General features: G+C 37.3%; 1 long non-coding RNA gene across 1 annotated transcript; it reads left to right on the top strand.

Annotated features, from left to right (window-relative positions):
* The first annotated feature begins 388 nt into the window (after positions 1-388).
* Positions 389-4,047, top strand: LOC138793390 (uncharacterized). Its single transcript, XR_011363251.1, has 3 exons — positions 389-517; positions 600-650; positions 3,769-4,047. It is a non-coding gene; the product is annotated as an uncharacterized lncRNA (long non-coding RNA).
* The last annotated feature ends 1,804 nt before the right edge of the window (positions 4,048-5,851 follow it).

Genomic DNA, 5,851 nt, shown 5'->3' with positions numbered 1-5,851 from the left:
TCAACGTCTGAACAACGTCAGAGACATCAATGTTTTCATAGGAAATTTACATTTCAAATATATTTACTTAATTTTTTTCACGTTTAATGAAATAATCATTGTTTATTTTATTTGTTTTCTATTATTATTATTTTACTTATATATTTGTCTATTTATTTTATTATTTTTATCAGTTTTGACAGCTAAATTTACATCCAATTCCCTTGGACAATAAAGTCAAAAAGCTTTAACATCAAAGTGAGTCATGGCTCCCAACCCAAATTATTGGAGTGTTTATTTTATACTTTCTTCCCTTTAAATAGTTTAATTTTAACTATTTCAGAGATTTTCTTTTGTTTTCTTTAAGGTGGAAGGTAATGACACTTTCTTTATTGTTTTTAAGGGAAGAGAAAGGGAGAGATGGACTTTGAGGAAACAGCCGCGTATTAAATCAGGAAATTACTGGATGATAGGAGCAATATAGGAAATTACAGCAATCACAGGCACCGGCCAGAAAATTACTGTTTAAAAACACAATGTAATTAACATAATTGCTAAGAAAATCCCCAATTATGAAGTCAAAATTGAAAAAAAAAAATCTCTTTTTTTTTTTCTTATAGGTCAGGTGAAAAAAGATGAAGGTTCGGGGTGACGGAGGCTTCTGGTCTTGGGTTGGTGATTTTTATGGGATATGATAAAGGGGCAGAATTTGTTATTCTTCAACCCTGGAGGAAAAATGCTACAATAGTAACAAGAACAAGAGAAAACACAGAAAAGGGATAATTACAATGAGGTCACACACTGACTGTCTATAGTTATGGAGAAACCTGAAATCTACATAAAAATGGCAAATTCGGTTAAAGTAAAACAGCGCCATCATAACTGCATCTAAATCAGCCCAATACAAGGAGACGTTAAGATTTTAAAGGCAAAGTCTACTAAACCTTTTACTACTCAAATACTGTTCCTATATAGAATATAACCACTATAATACTGCTCCTATATACAAGAATATAACTACTATAATACTGCTCCTATATACAAGAATATAACTACTATAATACTGCTCCTATATACAGGAATATAACTACTATAATACTGCCCCTATATACAGGAATATAACTACTATAATACTGCTCCTATATACAGGAATATAACTACTATAATACTGCTCCTATATACAGGGATATAACTACTATAATACTGCCCCTATATACAGGAATATAACTACTATAATACTGCCCCTATATACAGGAATATAACTACTATAATACTGCTCCTATATACAAGAATATAACTACTATAATATTGCCCCCTATATACAGGAATATAACTACTATAATACTGCTCTTATATACAGGAATATAACTACTATATTACTGCTCCTATATACAGGAATATAACTACTATAATACTGCTCCTATATACAAGAATATAACTACTATAATACTGCCCCCTATGTACAAGAATATAACTACTATAATACTGCTCCTATATACAAGAATATAACTACTATAATACTGCTCCTATATACAAGAATATAACTACTATAATACTGCTCCTATATACAGGAATATAACTACTATAATACTGCCTCCTATATACAGGAATATAACTACTATAATACTGCTCCTATATACAAGAATATAACTACTATAATACTGCTCCTATATACAGGAATATAACTACTATAATACTGCCCCCTATATACAAGAATATAACTACTATATACAGCTCCTATATACAGGAATATAACTACTATAATACTGCACCCTATATACAGGAATATAACCACTATAATACTGCCTCCTATATACAAGAATATAACTACTATAATACTGCTCCTATATACAGGAATATAACTACTATAATACTGCTCCTATATACAAGAATATAACTACTATAATACTGCCCCTATATACAAGAATATAACTACTATAATACTGCTCCTATATACAGGAATATAACTACTATAATGCTACCCTTATATACAGGAATATAACTACTATAATACTGCCCCTATATACAAGAATATAACTACTATAATACTGCTTCCTCTATATAAAAACCTTATATTTATTCTATATTACATTACTATATATATGTGTTATTTAATACATTGAAAGGGTATAAAACTGTGTTTCTGGCGTCCCCTCATATTCTCTCAGTCTGTGGATTTAGACCATTTGCTCCAAAATAAAGCTAAAATAACACATAAAATGTAACAGCCCTATACGGTTCTGGTATAGGTGTAGATATATGTATGTGATCAGTAAGTGTGCGAGGTGTTGAGCAGTATACAGAATATAAATGGGCCTCCTGTGATTCCCATTTATTACACTGGAGCTGTGTAACATTTGCAGCACAGCCAGGTTTTGCAGTCAGTCAGTATATATGTGTGTGTGTGTGTATATATGTGTGTGTGTGTGTGTGTGTGTGTGTGTGTGTATATATATATATATATATATATATATATATATATATATATATATATATATAATTATATAAATATGTGTGTGTGTATATATATATATATATATATATATATATATATTGCATTCAGTTCGTAGCGATGGCCCCCTGTGGCGGGCAGCATGCCCCTTCTGGTGGTCTGTAGTTTGTGTGTGAGTAACCTGATCCCTGTGCTGAGGATCATCCAGCTACCACCAGGGGAGCAGATCCTTCCCTAACAGGTTCATGTCCAGTTCTGCATACATAAAGTTTAGTGAGATGTGTCCGGTCCGCCACTCTGGAAAAGAACACTTCTCGGCACAATTTAGTATATAATTTTCATCCTCTGACCTTCCACATGCTCAGCAAACTTCTTAGCTGAAATCCTCTGTGCTGCTGAAGGAATCTGCTCCTTCCAGTCTCGCACAAGTTTAGCACACCCCTTTGCTGAAATACTCTGTGCTGAGGGAACCTTCCCTTTTACTATGCCACTCTAAGAGCATTCTTCTGCTGAAATCCTCTGCGCTGCTGCGAAAAATCTTGCATTGAGTAGTAAGTTCCCGTTCTCTTACCTCTCACAATATCAACACTCTCTTCTGCTGAAATACTCTGTGCTGATGGGGGAACCTGTCCATCTGCTATACAACTGTCAGCACACTCCTCTGCTGAAATACTCTGCACTGCCTTCTATAATGTTCCTCTCAGTGTCTGATCTCACACAAGCTCAGATGGAACAGTCCCCGCTCATGCTGGTACCGATCCTTTTATTACTTTATCTTGATTCTGTGATCTCTTACAAAGTTGTGTGCTTAAAGGGGTAGTTCAGCAAAAAAAAAGTTCTTTCAAATCCACTGGTTCCAGCGATTTGTAATTTACTTCTATTAAAAAATCCCGTCTTCCAGTAATTATCATCTGCTGTACGTCCTGCAGAAAGTGGTGTACGCTCTCCAGTCTGACACAGTGCTCTCTGCTGCCACCTCTATCCATGTCAGGAACTGTCCAGAGCTGTAGCAAATCCCACTGCACCACACACACACCACTAACTGCAGGACATACAGCAGCTGATAAGTACTGGAAGATGGGAGATTTTTAAATAGAAGTAAATTACAAATCTATATAACTTTCTTAAACCAGTTGATTTAAAAGAAAAAGATTTTCGCCAGAGAACCCCTTTAATTCCTCCTCCAGGTACTATATCAGCTGTATACCTATTACGGGATGGTGGCAGCCACAGCTGTATACTCTTTATATTAGGGCTTTGTTAGAATTGTGCATAGCTAGGTGACTTTTAACCCTTTGATATGTTGTTTTTTTTTTTGCTGTTTCTTTATAATGTAGCTTCACGCACAAACCAGGATGACCGAGCCAACCTAAAAGAGTTAAACGACCATTTCGGCTCTGCTACATCTGCAACCGGAGTGAAACAAGTTATTAATTCTACTAATTGAATCTGTCTGTGCTGAAGAATAAACATGAGATGAAATACCATGGATTTAATTTCCTATCTGACTATGGCAGATGTGCCTGGGCCCCCTCGAACCAACATCCCCCGGACCGCTCAACCATAGACAGCGAGACACCAACGTGTAGCGGTGGAGATGTACTGGCGCCACTGATATAAACTACAATCTAATGGAATAAAGAATCTTATAAAACATTATAAACCTTGTCTCTCTGTGTCTTCCCCCCATAGGTTCACCCCCATACAGCAATGGATATGGGACCAACCAGGCCTGAAGCCTCCATCACTGAGATCACCATGGCAACCCCTTTGTCTGCCTCTATATCAGAGATAGGGAACCTTCGGCCCTCAAGCTGCCAAACTAGCAAAAGGTTGTCCGGTTGCAATGGGAATTGTAGTTTTGCAACAGCTGAAGGGCCGAAGGTTCCTCTGTATAGTGTAAACACCAATAACTACATCGATTATATATGAAATGGCAGCCATATTTGTTTTCCCACATTAAAGAGGTAGTTCACAAAAAGAAAAATTCTTTCAAATCCTCTAGTGCCTGAAAGATTTGTAACTTACTTCTATTAAAAAATCTCCAGTCTTCCAGTACTTATCAGCTGTTGTAGGTCCTGCAGGAAGTGATGTATTCTTTCCAGTCTGGAGAGCAGGAGAGGTTTTCTATGGGGATTTGCTGCTGCTCTGGACAGTTCCTGACATAGACAGAGGTGGCAGCAGAGAGCACTGTGTCAGACTGGAAAGAATACACCACTTCCTGCAGGATATACAGCAGCTAAGTACTGAAAGACCTGAATTTTTTTTAATAGACGTAAATTACAAATCTCTGGCACCAGTTGAAGTGAAAGATTTTTTGTGTGTGTGAACTACCCCTTTAAATGAACCAAAACACCTCGAATGCTCCTTGACCCTTCATTCTAAAGACAAATGTGAGTCTCCGTGCAGTAGGTGGCCGGATATTGTTTGCCTTAAATATTGAATATCCTCAGAAGTGGTCTGTACAGTTGTCCCCTGTTAGGGGATAGATGACTATAGAGAAGCTTCCCTACTGAGCCCCGAGCCGGTCCTGTCCTGCCGGGGCCACTCCGGAGCCCATTACTCATTCTTCCCCAGTAGCATGGTGCTTGGCCTGGATAGGTTTCAGACAAATGGTGTTTGTTTTACCCCGAAAGCTATAGGACCACTAAGAGAAGTGTCGGGGCCAGTGATCTGCCATATTGCTGAGTGTTCATCTGTAAAAACATTAGAAGAATATAGTATATAGGAGAGATGGGATAAATCATTCAAAATTAAGGACATGGAGTCCGGAGGGGTGATGTCCGGCGGCATGGTTCCCACGGTTCTTCTACAGCTGGATGAAGTGGTGGAGAGGATACTTACACTACCGTTCAAAAGTTTGGGGTCACATTGAAATGTCCTTATTTTTGAAGGAAAAGCGCTGTACTTTTCAATGAAGATAACTTTAAACTAGTCCTAACTTTAAACAAATACACTCTATACATTGCTAATGTGGTAAATGACTATTGTAGCTGCAAATGTCTGGTTTTTGGTGCAATATCTACATAGGTGTATAGAGGCCCATTTCCAGCAACTATCACTCCAGTGTTCTAATGGTACAATGTGTTTGCTCATTGGCTCAGAAGGCTAATTGATGATTAGAAAACCCTTGTGCAATCATGTTCACACATCTGAAAACAGTCTAGCTCGTTACAGAAACTACAAAACTGACCTTCCTTTAAGCAGATTGTGTTTCTGGAGCATCACATTTGTGGGGTCAATTATACGCTCAAAATGGCCAGAAAAAGAGAACTTTCATCTGAAACTCGACAGTCTATTCTTGTTCTTAGAAATGAAGGCTATTCCATGCGAGAAATTGCTAAGAAATTGAAGATTTCCTACAACGTTGTGTACTACTCCCTTGAGAGGACAGCACAAACAGGCTCTAACCAGAGTAGA

The sequence above is a fragment of the Dendropsophus ebraccatus genome, chromosome 5 (genome assembly GCF_027789765.1).
Source record: "Dendropsophus ebraccatus isolate aDenEbr1 chromosome 5, aDenEbr1.pat, whole genome shotgun sequence".
In the NCBI taxonomy this organism is placed as follows: Eukaryota; Metazoa; Chordata; class Amphibia; order Anura; family Hylidae; genus Dendropsophus; species Dendropsophus ebraccatus.
Note: the sequence above shows the minus strand (reverse complement) of the source record. Positions and strands in the feature narration are given on the sequence as shown.